Raw genomic sequence first — 21557 nt, 5'->3', positions numbered from 1 at the left:
CAAAGGAACTCTGTGTTCTGGGTTGTTATATTTATTTTGTAGCCTCTGCAAATATATAGACTATGCTTTATATCCTGTTTGTTAATTTTCTATTATTATTTTTCTCTGCATCCTCCCTGTGCCCATAGCAGGGGCTGAATATAAAGGGGACAAACAATGAAAGCTGAGGGACACTCCACCATGGGCCAGTCAGCTTCATCTCTCTGTTCATCTGTGATGCCAGGGCTGTTGCATGGCACAATTTTGATGGTGGGGAGATGGCACCTATATGCAACATGAATGCAACATGATGGGTGCTATGGATTACATGTTTGTGTTTCCCTGGAATGCATATGTTAAAACCCTAGTCCACAATGTGATGATATTAGGAAGTGGGGCCTTTGGGAAGTAAGTAGGTCATGAGGGCAGAGCCCTACTGATGGGACTAGTGTTGCTATAAGAAGAGACAGGAAAGAATTTGCTTATTGTCCTTCTCCCTCCGCTCTCTATAATTTGAAAATAGAATGAGAAGCCCTGAACTGCCAGCACCTTGATCTTAAATTTATCAGCTCGGGAATTGTGAGAAATAAATGTTTGTGGTTCAAGCCACGTGATCTGTGGTATTTTTGTTAGAGCAGCCTGAACTAAGACAAGGCCTCCCTAACCCAGTGGGCTTTGGAGTTGCGAGACTAGCTATGTCTGGTTCTGTTTTTTAAATGGGCCTCTCTAGAGTTTAGGTTGTCAACTGGAGACTGAGAACAGGGCGGTAGCAGAACATTGGTCCACATTTAAAGACTGTTCTCTAATGTGCCATTTGGTAAAATGTTTTTCAGAACCTCTTAGTCTGTCACATAGTCAGTAAAGCCAACGAGTGGGTCATACTTCCAAGCTCCTCTACCAAGGGTGACTATGAAGCAAATTGAATTGAAGTTTGATGGAGTCAAGGATCCCACTCTGAGTTTGATTTGAATCTGTGTGATTCGATAAACATTAACTGAAGGAGTCACTGCTCTGGCCAGGTCCGGTGCCACTACAGGGTACAAACAAAAGTCTTGGTTCTTGTTCTCAGGGAGCTTACAGTTGAGTTAGAGAGAGAAATGAGAGTCAGAGACCATTTCAGTCCAGTGCAATAAGGGCACTGACTAAGATAGATGTCTCCACAAAGGAGGTGATTTCCGTCCAGGTGTTTGAAGGATCAATAGTTTTTCTGAATGGACAAAATGAGGAGGGTGATACTGAGAGATAGAACAACATGAACAAAAGTATAAAAGCAAGAGTAGCCAGGTGGGTTTGGAGACCTGTAGGTACCTTAGCATAGCTATTTGACTTTTACTTCCCAATGTCAGGCACTTAGCTAGTGCTTAGGAGATGTTGGGTGAATAAATGCATACCCTTGATCCTGGGGTATTGTATGCATCTGTAGGAATTCTGGTCCCACGGCCCCTGCTATACTATAAGTTGGTTGAGGATGGGTCTGTGAGAGAGATGTGAACATACAGGGTGACACAGAGGGCTGAGCAATTAACTGGTCTAGAACACAGGTCTCCTGACTCCTAGTCCAGTGTTCTTTTCACTGTACCTACTTTCCTCAGTCCACACCCATCTCTCTCTTCCCCTAGCCCCTTTTAGCACTTTGAGCCAGAATCGTGCACTTGCACATTAATTCTTAGCTCTCTTATGTTGTACATGAGTTGTTTTCCGTGTTTTTACTTGTCTTTCCAACTGGACTGTCAGTGTCTCCAAGGCCGAGACTGGGGCCTCTTCTTTTCTGTGTTCTCCATAGTGAGTGATAAGTGTGCAAAAAAAGAAAGAAGCAAGAGTTGAAGAAATGCAGAAAAACTCATATTTCCTTCCGGACAATCTTTTCCCCCTTTTCCAAGAGCCACATGGGTTTGTTTTTCAAGGGCTGGCTCACTTAAACTCAGGGGTTGAAAACCTCTCCATGTACATACGCCTGGCCCTGTCCACATGATGTGCAGGGAAATCCACCATCCCCTCGCTCAGGAAGTTTGCTGGCCCCAAACATAGCAGAAAGGTGGATCTCTCTTATTTTGTGATTGTGTTCCTGAAATGTGTGTGAAAGTGGAATTCTATATTCAATGCATTGGAAAAAATCACTAGTTAAGAAAATCTTATGCTGAAAAAATTTAAACGAATAATATTGAATTATTGAATTTCTCCATGGTATCTTTTTCTTATTAGCATCTGGATATATTCATTTATCAGTTATCTAAGAAAAATCCATCCAACCCAGCAAATACCAACACAGAGGAAAGTAATCACACTAACTTATAAAAAGGAATACATGTATTTTATGTGCAGTAACTTATTTTTCCAAGTGAAGAATTATACCCTAATAGGGCTACTGTGTAATACTAGGACTAGAAGCTTTGACAAATAAAAGTAGTTCTCCTCCAATAGATGGTTCTAGAAGTGTAGTTTAGAATTGTATTTCAATCTCATTGGGGCCTACTACCTGGTTTTTCCTATGAAATCCACAGCCAAGGGAAATATTAACCTAATTAATATTTTCAGACCTTGGTTGGCCTTGCCTACATGGGTGTCCCTACCTGTTTTAGAGGGGAACTCAAACTACAACACATTTTCTATCTTCTGTTTGCATAAGAGCCAAGTGGATGGGAAACAGGAACATGAGAAAAGCTCATTACAAAAGAAATAGAATAAGCCTAGTGGACATCTGTTTTCAAAGTACTTTCTTTCACCTACATCCTTGTTACTCAAAGCACAGAGGAGCAGCCAGGGCATAGCCTGGGAGCTTGTGAGAAATGCAGACCTACCCCAGGCTGGATGACTCAAATCTGCATTTTAAAGAGATCCTTAAGTGGTTATGTGTACATTATGGTTTCAGAAGCCCTGCCCCACATTATCTTCTTGGACTCTCAGAAAGTCCTATGAGAAAGTATTACTATTTATAGTGGGTTCAATAATATCCTTCCAGAAGTTGTGTCCACCTAGAACTTCAGAATGTGGCCTTTAAACATAGAATCTTTGCAAGTATAATTAATTAAAATGAGATCATACTAAGAAGGGTGGGCCTTAAATTCAATGACTGGTGTCTTTATAAGAAGAGGAGAGGGCACACTGAGATAGCCACAGAGAAGAAAGGCCATAGTGGCAGAGATTGGAATTATACTGCCACAAGCCAAGGAATACCGGGAGCCACCTAAATCTGGAAGAGGCAAGGAAGGATCCTTCACTAGAGACATTTGAGGGAGTATGGCCCTGAAGACACCTTGTTTTTTTAACTTCTAGGGTCCAGAACTGTGAGAGAATACATTTCTATTGTTTTGAGCCACCAAATTTCTTGTACTTTGTTACAGTAGCCCTAGGAAACTAACATACAGTACTGTTATTCCCAATATTGCAAAGCTAGGACTTGACCTTGGCACAGTTTGTGTTGCTGATTCAACACCCTGCAATGGGTGCCAGGCCCAGGGGTGTCTCTGGCAGCAATTCAAGGGGTTTGTTCTTAGCATTACCCTGCTCTACATTGTTATCCAGGACTTGAAGGCAGGCACAGGGACACATTGCTCAGGTGTGCAAATGACATGAGACTAGGAGGGTTTTTAAATATATGATGGATGGCTGAATTGGGGCTCAGGAAGATTTAGACAGATTAGAACAAGGCAACACATGATGATGGGACCCCCCAGTGATGAGGAGAAAGCTCCACACTTAGGTTACAAAGAGCTTGACAGATGTTCTGATGGAAAGAAAATGGTGCTGGCAGGTGAGTGGTTTGAGTGACCTCAAGTTCAACTGGATCCGAGAGTGTAACACAGTTAGTGACAAAGGAAAATGGCTTTCAGCTGCATTAATAGAAATGAGATGTCCTCAGTAAGCAGTGACAGCATATTCAGCTTCTACTTTGTGCTGCTTTCGCCACCCTTGGAGGAGGAGGTCAAGGCAAGGGTATTTCTTTTTAAAGAGGACTACAAGCTAGAGAGTGTTTGCAGAGTGACCAAAATGGTGAAGATTCAGAAATAGAACAGTGATAATAGTTTCCATTTACTGAGTACTTTCTAGACACTGGACTAGGTGACATGAGTAAGATGAACACTGTCCCTGCCTTCAGGAAGCCTACAGCCTCCTGGAAAAAGACAGGCAATATACCCCAAGGTAGAGAAATACATGTATTTATTTGAAAATCTACAAGTGCTGCAGAAGAATGCAGGGTGCTTTAAGAGCACTTACCCAGAGAACCTGACCCAGACCACGGATCAGGGAAGGCTGACTTGAGGAAGCAACATTTTCATATTTGGGCCAAATTATGAAAATCAACTAAGTGTTACCCAGGGAACCATGGTATCTTTTAAACAGAAGACAGCGGATTCAAAGGCCCTGGGGCACATTTGAAGAACAGGAAGAAAAGCTGTACTAAGGGATGTGGCTTAGTTAGATGAGGGTCCTGGAAACATCATTTTGGTTGTGTTGTGCGGAACAAATGGGAGAGGAGAAAGAGTAGGTACAGGGAAACCAGTCAGGAGGGGATTGTAACCATCCTGTGTTAGTTTGTTCTTGCTGCTGTAACAAAATATTGTAGTCCCTCCTTATTTGTGGGGGATACATTCCAAGACCCCCAGTGAATGCCTGAAACCACAGATTTAGCACCAAACCTGATTTAGACTATGCTTTCTTCTATACATACATACCTTTTCACTTAAAGAAAACACATAGTTTTTCTTTGGCATACCTAAAATACCAGCATCATTACTGTTGTGCTTTGGGGCCATTATTAAGTAAAACAAGGATTACTTGTACACAAGCACTGCAAAATAACAAAAGTTGATCTGATAACCCCAATGGCTTACTAAGTGACTAATAGATGAGGAGAGTCTACAGCGTGGAGCCTGGACAAAGGGATGATTCACATCCTGGTGCAGAACAGAGCAGGACTATGCATAATTTCACCATACTGCACAGAATGGCCCACAATTTAAAACTTATGAATTCTGTATTCCTGGAATTTTTAATTTAATATTTTCAGACCTCGGTTGACCGTGGGTAACTGAGATCATGGAAAGTTAAACCATAGATAAGGAGGGGGGACTACTGTACCACAAAGAGTGGCTTAACACAACACAGATGCATCCATTTTTAATTCTGGAGGTCAGAAGTTCAAAATAGGTCTCACTGGGGTAAAACCAAGGTGTCAGCAGGGCTGTGTTCTTTCTAGAGGCTTTTCTGGCTCCTAGAGGTGCATACATTCCTTGGCTCATAACACCTTTTGATTTTCAAAGCCAGCAATGGCCAAACAGATCTTTCTTATGTCCCATCACTCTGAATCTGACTGTCCTGTCTCCCTCTTTCACTTACAAGGACCCTCGTGATTATATTGGGCCCATCTGCATGACCTGGGATAATTTCCTAATCTTCCTATTTTAAAGTCATCTGATTAGCAAACTGTAATTCCTCCTTGCCATGTAACATAACACATCCATGGGTTCTTGGGGTTAGGATGTAGACATATTTGGGAGGCCATTACTTTGCCAACCACACACCCCGATTTATGTATATTACTTAATTTACTCCCTCTGCCCCCCCCCCCGCCCCGCCAAGAGATTGGTATGATTGGTATGATAAGAAACCGAGGCTCTAGGAAGTGGCACAGTCTAGAGTCAAACCCTAGGCTGCCTGACTGTAGATCCAGTGATCTTATCCGCTGCCCCATACTGCCTCTCCATGTGCTATGAAGACAAGTGGAGGGCACAGCAGAGCTAGCTTCTCATGTGTGATGGACTGGCTGTTCCTGCCACATAGGACGAGGTTCTGGGTGACTCCGGAAGGCAGAATCAGGTCAATAGTTATAAGGATGTAAATTCCAATTTTTGTTTCACACCTACAGCACCCGGTCTTCCTAGGTGGTCTCTTATCCAAATACTAACCAGGCCCGACCCTGCTTAGCTTCTGAGATCAGACAGGATTGGGCTTGTTCAGGCGTAAATTCCAATATTTAGCAATTCAGAATGTTATAGCTGGAGGGGAACTGAGAGGCCATCTAGTCCATTTTCTTCCAAGGAAACCAAGACCCAGAGAAGGTAAGTAATTGACCTAAGGCCACTCAGCTAATTAGTAACATAATAAAGAACTTTCAATCACAGTTCTCCTGACAGTAATATGGGCTGCAGCATTAAGTGAGGGGCTCTTCATCATTGAAGGGGGTTGATCATCTAACAGGGACCCCAGCATAGGTGTTGTTGGCTATTGTGAAGTGTGTTGAGAGCAAATTTCTTAAATTTCTATTAACCACGAAACACAAAATTTGTGAATAATTTACTTGTGTTAATAAGCTAAAGCAGTTCTTTCTACAACAGTTTCACTCTCTCTGATGTGAGGCTTTTATAAAAATTGGGCTTATTAAAACACATTTTACATACATTAAAATTCACCCTTTATGTGTACAGTTCAGTGAGTTTTAACAAATATATAGTTATGTAAGCATCACCACATTAAAGATAGGAAACATTTCCATTACCTTGAAAAGTTCAAGAAGTTCTCTGTATCTCTTTATTTGTTTATTTTCAAGTAACTATAGACACAAGAAATTACAAAAACTGTACAGAAAGGTCCCATATACTCTTCATGCAGCTATCCCCAATGCTAACATCTTACATAACTGTAACACAATATCAAATCCAGTGAAATGGCATGGGTATAATACCATTAGGTATATTGCAGACCTTTTTCAGATTTCATGAATTTTGCCATGCACTCACTTGTGTGTATAGTTCTATGTGATTTTATCACTAGTATAGGTTTTCATAACCACCATAAAGAAACTCTCTGGTGTTACTCCTGTAGAGTTGCACAGATGCACCCCCAACTTTGACCCCTAACAACCACTAATCTGTGTCCCTTTTTACATGCATTATCATTAAACTGAATTTTTAATTAGAAAATAAATTGATGAATAAATTCACATGGGAAAAATCTAAACTAGGTATTTTGCAAGAATTCTTTGAGACTCCTTTCTCATTCCAGTCCCTTTTCTGAAGGTAATCTCTGTTAGAGTTTGGGGTATCCTAAGTTTTTATCTGTGCAGTTGCATACTGTGATGGTTAATTTTATGTGTCAACTTGGCTGGACCGCAGGGTGCCCAGATTAAATATTATTTCTGGGTGAGTCTGTGTGGGTGTCTCAGTATGAAATTGGCATTTGAATTGGTGGACTCAGTAAAGTAGATCACCCTCCCCAATGTGGATGGGTATCATCCAATATGCTGAAGATGTATTCAGTCAGAACAAAAAGCAGAGGAAGGGACAGTTTGTTCCTTTTCTATCAGCTTGCTTGAGCTGGACCCTAATCGTCTCCTGCCCTCGGACTGGGACTTAGACCTTTAGGTCCCCTGGTCTGCTTCTTGACTCGGACTGGAATTATACCACTGGCTCTTTGTATCTCCAGTTTGCTGATGGCAGGTTGTGGGACTTCTCAGCCTCCATAATAGCAGTAGCCATCTCTATATCTCTATATCTCTGTTATCTCTATATCTCTATATTCTGTTGGTTCTATTTCACTGGAGAATTCTAACATACATACAAGTACATACATTTCTTGCATATGTACCTATCTATAGAAATAGATTATGTTTGCATGTGATGTTTAACATATATATTGTATCATACATATTGTTCCACAGCTTTTTTTTTCAGTTAACTATTTTTCTTGGATAACATTCTATGTCCACATATTCATGGCTACTGCATTAAAAAAATCTCTGAACAGCATTCCATATTATGGCTGTCCCATAATTTATTTAACCAATCCTCTGTTGGTTGACACTTAAGTTGCTTTTGGTTTTTCCCTATTGCAAACAATGCTGCAATGACCAGGCTTGGTGTACTTGCACAAGAACTTATGATAAGCTGAGAGAAGTAAAATACTTTTTAGAATGGGAGGAAGAGGGATAAATGAAGTTCTAGCTGACAGACAGAGAATTACTCCAAACTCTGGAGTGGCAATGGGTCCCCCATATGAGTGTCATCTGGAACTGTTTATTCTGGAGGCTGACAACCACTGGGCTTGAGGATTTTGGCAGTGCTTTTTAGTTCTGAGGGTTTGAGATTCTCTAACTCAGCCAAAGTCATGTCACATGACCAGAATTGCCTCTCTAGTCTGCTAACTCCTGGGCCCACACCCTGCCTTATCCAGGTCTTAGGTCCCGTGAGATAAGGGAACCTAGGGGGCTCCCTTTATTTTGGGAAAAACATGTATTGTTTTGATGACTGTTCTGACTTAATGTTCCCCAGCCCCAGAGGCTCACATGCCACCCTTGCACAGTAGATATGATAGAGCCAAGAAATCATCAAACTTTTCTCCAGCAACAGGGGTTGTGATGAATCCTTTTTCTTCTAAGAAAACTAAGGCCTAGAGAAGAAAAGTACTTCACCCAAGGCCATACAGCTAAATTAGTAGCCTAACAAAGAACTTTCTAACTGGAGGATATAGGACATACCTATTCTAGACTGTGTATAATCTCTGGGGATATGAATAGGCTGGGGATGTTAGAGCAAGGCAGAGTGGACTTGTGAGTTCTGTGTTGAACACTTTGTTCAGCCTCAGCTCCTTCCAGAGTGAGCTGTTTAGAAACTAGGGGATGGACATATTGCAAAGCTCTGTCTGCCTGAATACTATCATATATTCCTAAGTAAACGCTATTGGCCAATGGCAGTTCTATAACCACTCACAGCCAACTTACCCATTCCTTGGAATCTCCATGCTGGTGGGGAAGGAAGTGGCAGGAGAGGCAAGAAACAAGTACAAAAATTAATAGCATTTTAAAAGCATTTTCTGCTCTCAGAAGGTTCTTTCTATATTTCTTATTTGATGATCACATAGGAAGGAAGAGCAACCTTTAGGTTTCATATTGCAGAGGTAGGGAAACTAAGACCCACTGACAGAATGAGTGGTTTGCCTCAGGTCACATATGCATCGAATTGGCCAGAGAGCTAGTGCAAGGACCCTAGTTTCCTAATTCCCAGCCAAAGGTTCTTGCCAACACATTTTATTGCCACCACCCACCTGAATGCCAGGACCTTGTGCTCAGAGCTCAGTCTGCTCCTGGGCCCAACTCAGAAGAGACACCGAACTATGATTACTGCTCTGTCCTACCCTTTATGGTCAGAAGCCATGTGAACCTGATGCTCTATAACCCTGGAAGAGTGAGAAGGACAGTTTAGCCAACAAGACTCACATGCCTAGGGCCGAAATATGAAACCCACAGACACTCTGACCAAGTGTGGAGCAAATCTTTGGCCTATTAAACATGCAAGTATCTGTGTGATTTGAATGAGGGGGAAACTGCTACTCATGGTGCTCATGGGATTCTTTAGGGAACTTTAAGGAAGGCACTGGAAAAGAGCAGAGGGCCCCTCGGCAGGAGCCTGGTAACAGCCAAACTACAAAAGCAAGACATCAGAAGTCTTGTCTGAAGGGCCTGTAGTGGCCCTGTTGGCTAAAGCAGAAGGTTCACGTAAGGAAAAAGTGGGAAGTAAGATTGGGATGGCAGGTAGTATTTTCCCAAGATGGCTGCAAAAAGATCCACCCCGCATGTGCTCCTGACAATGTGACTTTGACATTGCCCCCATTGAGATGTAGGAGCTATCTATGGTCCTTTTTCCCCAAAGCTGGGCAGGATTGCGACTATAGCAGGAATAAAACTAGGTGACTTTGCAGGCTACATCATAAAAGGAGATACAGCTTCCATTTTACTTTCTGGAACACTTACTCTTGAAGACTTTAGCCACCATGTGATTCATTTGATGGTCACCATGCTGTGAAGAAGACAAAACTAACTCAAATAGAGATCACAGGACTACATGGAGAGAGAAATGCCTGGCCTGTCCCCAGCTGCTTCAGCCCCATCTTCACCACTCAGCCTACTCTTCCATCAATAGTTACTCTCCTACTGCAGCTTTAGAAGAGACTCTAAGTCCGAGCTGCCCAGCTGTGTCCTTCCCTAATTCCAGACCCACAGGAACCATGAGACATAATAAAATGATTGGTGTTGTCTTAAACCACTGAGGTTTAAGGTGTTTTGTACATAGCAACAGACAAATGAAGTTAGTGAAAGCAGAGTAATGTTGTGTAATAGCTCTGATTTGGGAGTCAGGAGATCTGGGTTCCTGGGTTTACCCTTATCAATTACTTACTATGTGGTCTTGGGCAGGAAACTTTTCCTCTCTGGGCCTCAATTTCATTATTTGTGAAAACAAGATGTTAGGATGAAATGATTTAGTCAGCCCTTTCTAGTTATAAAAATTCCTTTGTGATGATAAGCCTCAGAGAAGTTAGAACTTTATCCTTAAGCAATGGGGGATTATTGAACAGAAGATGACATGCTAAGAGAGGGTTCTAAATATAAGAATGCATGGATGAAGGTGGAGCTGGGGAATTCTCTTTCTTCCTGCTCAGACAAGTGAAAGGAGAGCACTGAGGTGATGAGGAATCCCCAAGGAGATATCCAACAGGAGGAGACGGTTGGATAAGTCAGAGACAAGCTGTCTAACTGGCCAGGTTCAGAGGAAAAGCTTCAGTGGTACCAAAGAAGCTCCTCCCATTTGGAGAAAGAACCCCTCCAACCCTTTCTACCTCAGACCCATCCATCTCCGTCTGCCTGAAGGACCATCTATTTATGAAATCCCTGCTCTATCTTCCTGGTGGGAAATTTTATGTTTTCTCACTTTTGGAACAAACCCACAAGGTCACCACTTTGCTCAAATGGAGCCAAAATTATACTCATCTTGTGCCCATTGCTCAGATGTCAGGGTCTCAAGCAGTAATCACCACAGGTAGCCGACCACAGGGGAAGAGCCAGGCCAAATGCTTCCTGTGACTTCCTTTGGGCTCTTTATTATTCTTCCCAGGATGCCTGACCCTGGGCTCTGTTCTAGAGTATTTAGCTGTGGAGAATTTGGGGTATATAATACTCTCACTGCAATGGCATCTCCAGGGTGCCATTTCTGTAAAACAGAGGTAGCCCTAGCTTTTGGCTTGGGATGGTCTCTTAGGAAAACAAGGGACAGTCTTGTGCTAGTCGGGATGGGATAGGTTTGCTTCTTAGCAACAAAGGGAGCATTTGAGTGGAAAAGAATCCCAGGGGCCTTCTAGGACTGTCTCAGTTGGTTATTACTCTGTGCTCCTAGATAACTTCAGGCAGCTTGGCGTCCTGGACAACTTTGTCTGTAGCCTGTGGCTAACACCTCCCCCAGAGTAAAAGAGGGCCTGTGTTTTTGCAGCCCTTGAATGGAGCAGCTGGCCTTTTCTACATCTACCTTGGCATAGGCTCACGAACTATTCAAGGAGTTGCAAAAACTGGAAGGCTGCAGTTGGAGAAGAGTAGGAAGGAGCATGTGGGAGAGCAGAACTGTTTGAAATGGGCTCTGCTGTACAGCTAGAGCTGAATCTGTCTTCTTTAGAGGGAGGTCAAGGACACAGCTGAAGCTTGTTGGCAGCCCCTTCCTTTCTACATACTAAAATTTACCGAGCCCTTAGGATGAACGAGGCACCATTCTCAGCCTTCTCCATGAATTGTCTCATTTAATCCATCATAATAGCCCTGTGAGTTAGGTCTATTATTATCTCTACTTTAGATATTAAATAATAATTTTTAAAAACCCTGAGGCATATAGAGGTTAGGTAAAATAGTAAATGGCTCAGCCAGAATTACCAATCCAGTTTGGCTCAAGAAGGCAAAACCTAACCATTAGGCACTGTCTGTCACATGACAGCCCAGTTACATTGTCCCACCCTCTTGGGGCTGCCTTCTGAAGTGTCCCTTAGGGGCTTGTCCTCTTGGAGCCTACCTCAATGCTTCAAACACGATAATAACCACCTATTTGTGGAGTGTTTATGATGCATTTTAAATAGTTTATTTAGTATAATCCTCATGACGATGCTATGGAATAGGTATCGTCGCTATCACTATTCTACAGATGAGGAAACTGAGGCTCCAGAAGATTTAATAAGTTGTTCAAGGTCAAGCTAGTAAGTAGGAGAGCCAAGATTTAAATTTGCACCCATCTGATTTAAAAGCTCTAAAAATGCATACTATTCATTCATTTCTTCAACAAACCAGAAAATTTCAGACTGTCTGCTGTGTGCTTGGTGGGTATACACAGTGGTAATATTTCTTCACTTCTGACCCTATCTGTCCTCCAGCTTAGACTGCTCTCTAGAACTGAAGACTCATGAGTCCAACCACCTGTTTGACATTACTATCTCAAATGGACACATTCAAAACAGAACTCATGAACCTTTCGCCAAAGTTGCTTGCCCAAAGCCTTCCCCAGTTCTGTAATTGGCGTCACCATACATGAAACTGCTCAAGCCAAGTTAGAGGCCATCTTTTCAATATTCTCTTTCTCTCATCCCCTATTTGTAATCTATCAGCCTATCTGGTTGACTTTATCTCTGAACGTATCTTAAATCTTTTCACTTTTCTCCATCCTCCTTTTCCCCACCAAACCATTCCCCTGCTTCAAACACTACAGTGGATTCCCATGTTCTCATAACCTATAAGACCCTACCTGAAGTGGCCCTTATACTCCCAGTTTGGTCTTGCTCTCTCTCTACATCACAACGCATGATCCTGCCTTATGTTTCTCTCATATGCCAAACTCCTATCCACCTTTGCTTTTGCTCACATACCTCTCTCTTCCTGGAACATCCTCCCCGAGATCTCAATTTAAATGTCACCTCTTCAGAGAGGCCTTCCCTATCAGCTTCTATAAAGTAGCCACTCTTCTCTCTGCATGGCTCTTATTACCAAAAAAAATTTTTATTTTATTTATTTTTTTTATTTTCCTACTTACCTGTCTCTCTCACCAACAAGAATAAATGTTCTGTGAGAGGAAGGAACTGACTTCTCTTATTTATCATTTTATTCTCAGCATCTAAAACAATAGCTGGCACATTGCAGATACACAATGAGTAAAGTAGCAGAAGTTGGTAGATACAGCATGGAGGGGGTATGCAGAGTAGCATATGATCCTTGGGAAATGACAAAAGAACAACAGTCTGCAAGAAGCAGAAGGGAGTAAGAAACATATTGACCCTCCTCTGAGCTTGGGGCTATGGGAAGAGGAGGTGTGAGGCCTTCAAGTTTCCACTATGTCACTCACTAGCCAAGTCATTCAGCTTTCCTGAGTCATAGTTCCCACATTTGAAAATGAGAATAATAGTAATATCATATAGCAGCATTGTTGGGGAGACTCTGCTCAAATTTTCCAATGACTTCCCATCTCGCTCTGGGTAAAAGCCAAGGTCACTGCACTGGCCTCCGTGGTCCTGAACCATCTGACACCCCTCCTCCCATTTCCCCTCTGTCCTCATCTACTACTCTTCCTCTCACTCTTCTCCTTCAGCCTTACCAACCTCCTCCCTGTTCTGGCCTCAGAGTCTTCAACTAGATGTTCTTTTTGCCCATAATACTCTTCCTTCAAATACTCATAAAGGCTCACTTCTCATTTCCTTCAGTCTCAGATGTCTACCTTCTCAGAAAGACCTTCCTTGGTCACTCTATTTGACGCTGTAGCCACCCTTCTGTGTACTCCTCCCCCTTCTCTGCTTTGTTTTTCTCCATAGCACTTCCCACAGGCTGGCTGACTATATCATTTAGTTATTTATTTTGTGTACCATTTTTCCTCCCCACTAAAGTATAAGCTTTATGAGAGCAGTGTGTTTAGCTGTCTTATTCACTGCCATCTCCACAGTCCCTATAACAGTGCCTGGCACATAGTAAGCACTCAGTGAATACTGAATGCATGCATGCATGCATGAATAAAGTGCTGACATGGTACCTGGCATATAAAACATGTTTGATAGGTGGCAGTTATAATTACTAATAGCCATCTCTTTGTGTATTCATTCCCATGCCTGGGGCTTAGCACAGAGCCCCATACTCAGCAGGTGCTCAGTTGACACGTGTTGAAAGAGGAACCCTATGTGAGATGAAAAATCCCCTACCTGCCACAAGAGAAAAAACAAAGGACACAACTCTAAGAGTGCAGAGGAGTACTGCAGGCTGTTTCTAAAAACCAATATCCAGTTTCATGCCTGCTCCTCCCCCAAAAAGGAGACCTCGAGTGAGAGGACTTGAAGCAAAGGGTGATTCATACAGAGGAGCACCAGGAAGGCTATGTGGATCCTTAACTCATACCCCTAGTCTTATAAAGGGTCTGTGCTTATAATTCCAAGAGTTCATGGACTTGGCTGCAGAAAAATACATCTTTATTTCTGCTCTCTTTTAACTGGGCTTTAGTATTTCCTTCAATCATGAATGCACGCAACAATTCACCATAATATTAGAATACCTACGACTTGGCCATCAACGGAAATCACACATATTTTTATCACATTAGAGTGAAATAGATCTCTTAAAATATGAATATGCTCATTACTATTTTGAAATTATAATAGTTATAAGACACACCACTAGAACTTGTTATTTAGTGTGTCGTAGTCATCACAAAATTAAAAAAATATGTTGTTAGCTGTACTTCAGTATAATTGGTTTCTGTGATAATCCTTTGCATTCTATTTTAAACATTTAAAATATTATTCTGAGAAGGGGACCATAGCTTTACCAGACTGCTAAGGGGTCCATGACATGAAAAAAGCCAAGATTCCTAGGTTAGAGCATACCCAGTCTGGTTGCAATTGGTCTCAGCCCTCCCAGGTGACTTCCTCCAAAGAGAGCCTGAACTTTTGCATATGTGAGCATAAGTCGGTCAGTCATTCTTGGATGGGGACCTCTATCCCCTACAGTCTCATCTTCTAACACTATGAGTGCAGAAGATGATAAAGATGAGGAAATCAAGGAACACAGAGGCTAAGGCATTTGAAGTGATGTCCATATGAACATTGAAGTCATCCATGACAACAGGGGGCTTCTGGAAGAGAAAAAAAGCATGAACTATTTTACCAAAAGTCTTTAATGAATGATAGATGACAGTGATTGGGTGAGGGAAAGGATAGCATAGCCCAGTAGTATGGACCTTGGGAGAGCAAGCTATCAAATAGAGTTCTTCAAGGCCTATTCTAGTTCTCTTGTCATTCTACAACATTTCCCCAAGTGATTCATTCACCCCCTGGCTTTAAATATCTATACTAATGGCTTTCAAATTTGTATCTCTAGCTCTGATCTCTCTTGAGCTTTGGACATCTTATCCAACTGCGTACTTGGAGAAAACTATGACCTTCCTTCTAGATGTAGTCTTCTTCTAGTCTTCTCTATCTCTGTGTCACCACTATTTGTTCAGTTGTCTAAGTCAGCAACTCGTAAGTTCCCCTGTCTCTCTATTTCCCACACCCAATCTATTATTGAGTCCTACTGATTTCTCCTCCTAAGTAACTCTTGAATTCATCTACTCCTCTCCAGCACCACCCTGGCTCCCGCTACTAATATCTCTCACCTGGTCTAATTCAATAGCTTCTCCATACATGCATTCTCCCCCTTCCCCTGCAATCTGCTCACTATGCATCCAGACTGATAGTGTTAAAATGAAAATATGATTATGTGACCTGATTGCTTAAACACATCAATACCTTCCTATGGTTCTCTCTGTGTGTGTGTGTGCGTGTGTGTGTGTGTTCTATGCATGGTATTTTATATTATTATAATCCATCAAACTTAAAACAAATACATTTAGCATAATATAAATTATATGTCACATCATTATTACATAACATGTAATATTATGTTATATAATTTAGCAAACATTATTACTGTCTTTTTTTATTTTTTATTAAAAAATTATTTAGGTCTTTAGTTCTTAGTTCTTTTTTATTAAATTTATTGAGGTAACATTGGTTAATACAATTATATAATTTTCAGGTGTACATTATCATTTGACATCTGTATATTCTAATGTGTATTTACCACCCAAAGTCCAGTTTCCTTCAGCTACCATATACTTGATCCATTTTACTGCTTCTCCCTCCCCCTAATGCCCTATATTTGACTCCCTTTACCCTGTCTACCTACACCTTCCCCTGTACCCCACCAGTAATCACTACTCTATAGTCCTCTGGTAACAACTAGTCTATAGTCCATGTCCATGAGTCGCTGTTTGTTTGTCCTGTTCATTTTTTGCTTTTAGGTTTATATCCCACATAAAAGTGATATCATGTGATTTTCAACTTCTGTCTGGCTTATTTCACTTAGCATGATTATCTCGAGGTCCAGCCATGTTGTCACAAATGACAGTATTTCGTCTCTTCTTATGGCAGAGAAATATTCCATTGTATATCTGTACCACAGGTTCTTTAGCCAATCATCTATTGTAGGACACTTCGGTTGCTTCCATGTCCTGGCCACTGTGAATAATGCTGCTATGAACATCAGTGTGCAAAAATCTTTTTGGATCTGGATTTTCAAGACTTTGGGGTAAATACCCAGTAGGGGGATTGCTGGATCATATGGTAGATCAATTCTTAGTTTTTTGTGGAAACTCCGTACTATTTTCCATAGTGGCTATACCAATTTGCAGTGTATGAGGGTTCTTATTTCTCCACATCCTCTCCAACATTTGTTATTACTTATTCTGTTGATTATAGCTATTCTAACAGGTGTGAGATGTTATCTCGTGATTTTGATTTGCTTTTCCCTAATAGCTAGCGATGTTGGACATCTTTTCATATATTTGTTGGCCACTTGTATGTCCTCTAGGAAGAAGTGTTTGTTCAGGTCCTCTGCCCATTTTTTGATTGGATCATTTCTTTTTTTGTTGTTATTGAGTCATATTTTATCAGAGGCATTGCTTGCAAATATATTTTCCCATTTGGATGGTTTTCTCTTTACCTTGTTGACGATTTCTTCTGCTGAGCAGAAGCTTTTTAGTTTGATGCAGTCCCATTCATTTATTTTAGCTTAGATTTCCCTTGTTTTTGAGGTCAAATTCATAAAATCCTCTTTCATAAAATCTAAGTCCAAGGTCCTTGAGTTTAGTTCCTATGTTTTCTTCTATGCATTTTATTTTTTCAGGTCTTAAATTTAGGTCCTTGATCCATTTTGAGTTAATTTTGGTGTGTGGTCATAGACAACAGACTAGTTTCATTCTTTTGCAGATCGCTCTCTAGTTTTCCCAGCACCATTTATTGAAGAGGCTTTCCTTTCTCCACTGTATGTTTTTGGCACTTTTGTCAAAAATTATTTGCCCATATAAATATGGGTTTACTTCTGGACTACCATTCTGTTCCACTAATCCATGTGTCTGTTTTGCTGCCATTACCATGCCAATTTGATTATTGCCACTTTGTAGTATAATTTGAAGTCACGGAGAGTGATGCCTCCAGTCTCGTTCTTTTTTCTTAGGATGGCTTTGGCAATTCGGGTTCTTTGTGCTTCCATTCAAATCTGATGATTTTTTGTTCCATTTCTTCAAAAAAAATGCCTCTAGGATTTTGATGGGGATTGCATTAATCTGTATAATGCTTTAGGTAATATGGTCATTTTAACTATGTTAATTCTTCTAATCCAAGAACATGGACTATCTTTCCATTTCTATCTTCTTTTAATAGGGTCTTATAGTTTTCATTATATAGGTCCTTCACATGTTTCATTAAATTTATTCCTAGGTATATTATTCTTTTTGTTGCAATTGTAAAAGGAATTATTTTTTCCACTTCTTTTTCTGATGCTTCGTTATTAGAGTATAGGAACGCTATGGATTTTTGAATGCTGATTTTGTATCCAGAGACTTTACCGTACTTGCTTATTGTTTCTAGTAGTGTTCTTATGGAGGCTTTAAGGTTTTCTATATAGACAATCATGTCATCTGCAAATGGTGACAGTTCAACTTCTTTGTTTGCTATTTGGATGCCTTTTATATATTTCTCTTGCCTGATTGCACTCGCTAGGACCTCCAATCTTATATTGAATAACAGTGGTGATAGTAGACAGCCTTGACTTGTTCCTGATCTTAGAGGGAAGGTTTTTAGTTTTTCACCATTAAATATAATGTTGGCTGAGAGCTTGTCATATATGGCCTTTATTATGTTAGGGTACTTTCCTCCTATACCAATTTTGTTAAGTGTTTTGATCATAAATGGGTGCTGTATCTTGTGGAAGGCTTTTTCTGCATCTATTGATATGATCATATGATTTTTATTTTTTAATTTGTTTATGTGATGTATAACATTAATCAATTAGTGTATGTTGAATCATCTCTGTGCCCCTGGGATGAAGCCCACTTGATCCTGGTATATAATCTTGTTTAATATGTTGCTGTATTCTTTTTGTTAGTATCTTATTTAGGATTTTTGCATCTGTGTTCAACAGAGATATTGGTTTGTAGTTTTATTTTTTTGTGTCTTCTCTTTACCAGGTTTTGATACCAGAGCAATATTGGCCTCATAGAATGAGTTGGGAAGTATCGCCTCCTCTTTGATTTTTTTGGATGAGTTTGAGAAGAATAGGTATTAAATCTTCTTTGTCTACAGCTATGCAACCCTGAACAAGCCTGATTCCATCTGATCTCGGAAGCTAAGCAGGATCTTGCCTGGTTAGTACTTGGATAAGAGACCACTTAGGAAGACCAGGTGCTGTAGGTGTAAAATATAAAAAAAAAAAATAAGGGATTGTATGCTGACAAGGTCTTTGCAATCTGTGAGGTCAACCAAAGTTTGCCTTGCTTAAAAAATAATCTTCTTTGAATGTTTGGTAGAATTCACTGGTGAAGTCATCTGGTCCTGGACATTTTTTGGTAGGTGTTTGATGATTGTTTTAATTTCCATAGTGCTGATCGGTCCATTTAGATTTTCCAGTTCTTCTTGATTCAGTCTAGGAAGGTTATGTCTTTCTAAGTACTGGTCCATTTCTTCTAGGTTATTAAATTTGGTGTTATATACTTTTTCATAGTATTCTTGTATGATTCTTTGTATTTCTGTGATGTCTGTCTTAATTCCCCCTCTTTCATTCCTGATTTTGTTTATTTGTGTTCTTTCTCTGCTTTCTTTAGTGAGTCTAGCCAGAGGTTTGTCAATTTTATTAACCTTCTCAAAGAACCAGCTCTTTGTTGAATTTATTTTTTCTACTGTGTTTTTGTTTTCAATATCATTTATTTCTGCTCTAATTTGGATTATTTCTTTCCTTCTGTTGACTTTATGTTTCATTTGTTCTTCCTTTTCTAGTTCTTTAAGATGAAGCGTTAGATTATTTATTTGGACTCATTCTTTTCATTTTTTTTGGAAGTAGGGTTATAATGATATGAACTTTCCTCTTATGACCACTTTTGCCATGTCCCAAAAGTTTTGATATGTTGTACTATCATCATCATTCATTTCTATGAATCTCTTGATCTCCCTTTTTATTTCTTCTCTGACTCAGTTATTCTTCAGTAGTATGTTTTTTAATCTCCATTTATTCCTGATTCTTCCTTCTTCCTTTTTGCAGTTGATCTCTAGTTTCAAAGCATTATGATCAAAGAATATGGTTGGTATGATTTCAAACCTCTTATATTTGTTGAGACTATCTCTGCATCCTAGTATGTAGTCAATTCTTGAGAATGTTCCATGTGCACTAGAGAAGAATGTATAAGCAGCTGTTTTGAGATGGAAGGTTCTGTAAATGTCAATTATGTCCAGTTGGACTAATGTGTCATATAAGGATGTTATTTCCTTATTTTCTTTTTGGGTGATCTGTCCATATCCAACAGTTTGGTATTTATGTCCCCTAGTGTTTTGGACTGCTTCTTGTGCTTCTGTTAGTAATTGCTTTACATATTCAGGGCTCCCTGATTGGAAGCATAGATATTAAGATGTGTTATTTGTTCTCGATGCATGATTCCCTTTATCATTATGAATTGTCCCTTAGTATTTTTCTTTACATGTTTTATTTTGAAGTCTATTTCATCTGATATTAATACCACTACTCCCGCTTTTCTCTGAATGCTATTTTCTTGAAATTTCATTTCTCAACCTTTCACTTTTAGTCTATATTTGTCTTTGGAGCTGAGATGTGTCTCCTGGAGACAGAATATGGTTGGGTTTTGTTTTCTGATCCAATCTGCAGCTCTGTGTCTTTTTATTGGTGAGTTCAGTCCATTTACATTTAGGGTGATTATTGAAATATGAGGTCTTCTTATAGCCATTTTATCTTTTGCTCTCTGGTAGCTCAGTGTTTCCATTGGTTCCTTGTCATTGTGCTTCTGTTTTATTTATTTTGGTTAGCTTTTGTGGTTTTTGCCTCTGGTTTTTCTTATTTTATGTTATATACTTCAGTTATGAATCTTTGGTGTGTGGTTACCATTACAAATATGAAAATGATATTTATATATATACAGTTGTCCATTTTCTTCTGCACATGCCTTATTTCCATTCCCCTTTGCGAATTTGGATCTCGAATCCTCCCCTTTTCAGGCATTGTTAATCTCAATTTGTCCCTATGTATCCTGAATGTTTAATACTATTTCGTTATATCAATTTTCTTCTTATTATTTAACCTTATAATGCCCTGTTCTTAGTAAGAGTTGCACTCCTCTGCTTCTATTTGCCTGATATTCACTTACTCTTAATTATGTGTATTTTTTTTTTTTTGGTTATTTTGTTTTAGGTGAACTGATCCCTTTCAGTATTTCCTGTAGTGCAGGCCTCGTTGTGGAGAATTCCCTCTGGTTTTTTTTTTTTTATGTCTGAAAAGGTCTTAATTTCTCTTTTATATCTAAAGGAGAGCTTAGCTGGATACATTATTCTAGACTGGTATTTTCTTTCACTTATTAGTTTGATTCCATTTGATTCCATTCTTTTCTGGTTTGTAACATTTGTGCTGAGAAGTCAAGGATAATCTAATGGGTTTTCCTTTATAAGTTACCATTTTTCCTTCCTGGCTGCTTTGAGAATTCTCTTTAGATAACTTTAATACAATGTGTCTAGGTGAAGGCCTTTTCGGGTTGAGATAATTGGGTGTTCTGTTGACTTCTTGAATTCCCAGGTTCTGTTCATTCTTTAGATTTGGGAAATTCTCACCCAGTATTTCTCTGAAAATGCTTTCTAGTCCCTGCTCCTTTTCTTCACCTTCGATAATGCCCATTATTCTTATATTTCCTCTCCTGATAATATCAAATAGTTTTCGAATTTCTCTTTCATTATTTTTCATTCTTCAGTTTCTCTCTTATTTCTTCTGATTTATTTCTAGATTTCTGTCTTTGATATTACTGATCCTTTCTTCCATTTGGTCGACTCTATTTCCCAAGTTTGCTATTTCATTTTTCAACTCTTGCAGTGTTTTGTTTGTTTGTTTGTTTTTTGTTTATTTCCAGAAGATCTATTCTGTTCTTTTAAGGTTTTCAATCTCCTTGCTCTGCTCATGTAGTTGTTTTTTCAATTCCCGAAATTGTTGATATGGCTCATTTCGGGATACACTGAGTTTTTTCAAAAGTACCATCCTGAATTCTATGTCATTTAAGCTGTATATTTCTATGTCCGTAAGTTTATTTTCTGGAGATTTTTTCTTTCTTCCTGAGATGCCTTGTCGCCTTGGTTGTTCATGGTGTTTAATGGACTATTTCTTTGCCTGGGCATTAATGGAAGTGTATTCCATTAAAAAAGATTTATTATATAAA

The 21557-nt window shown here is 39.8% G+C and overlaps 1 pseudogene; it reads left to right on the top strand.

Moving 5' to 3' along the window:
- Nucleotides 1–18430: 18430 nt before the first annotated feature.
- Nucleotides 18431–18549, top strand: LOC118607951 (annotated as a pseudogene).
- The last annotated feature ends 3008 nt before the right edge of the window (nucleotides 18550–21557 follow it).

This window comes from Rousettus aegyptiacus, unplaced genomic scaffold (genome assembly GCF_014176215.1).
Source record: "Rousettus aegyptiacus isolate mRouAeg1 unplaced genomic scaffold, mRouAeg1.p scaffold_m13_p_9, whole genome shotgun sequence".
Taxonomy (NCBI): Eukaryota; Metazoa; Chordata; class Mammalia; order Chiroptera; family Pteropodidae; genus Rousettus; species Rousettus aegyptiacus.
This window is presented reverse-complemented; position numbering and strand designations above follow the sequence as displayed.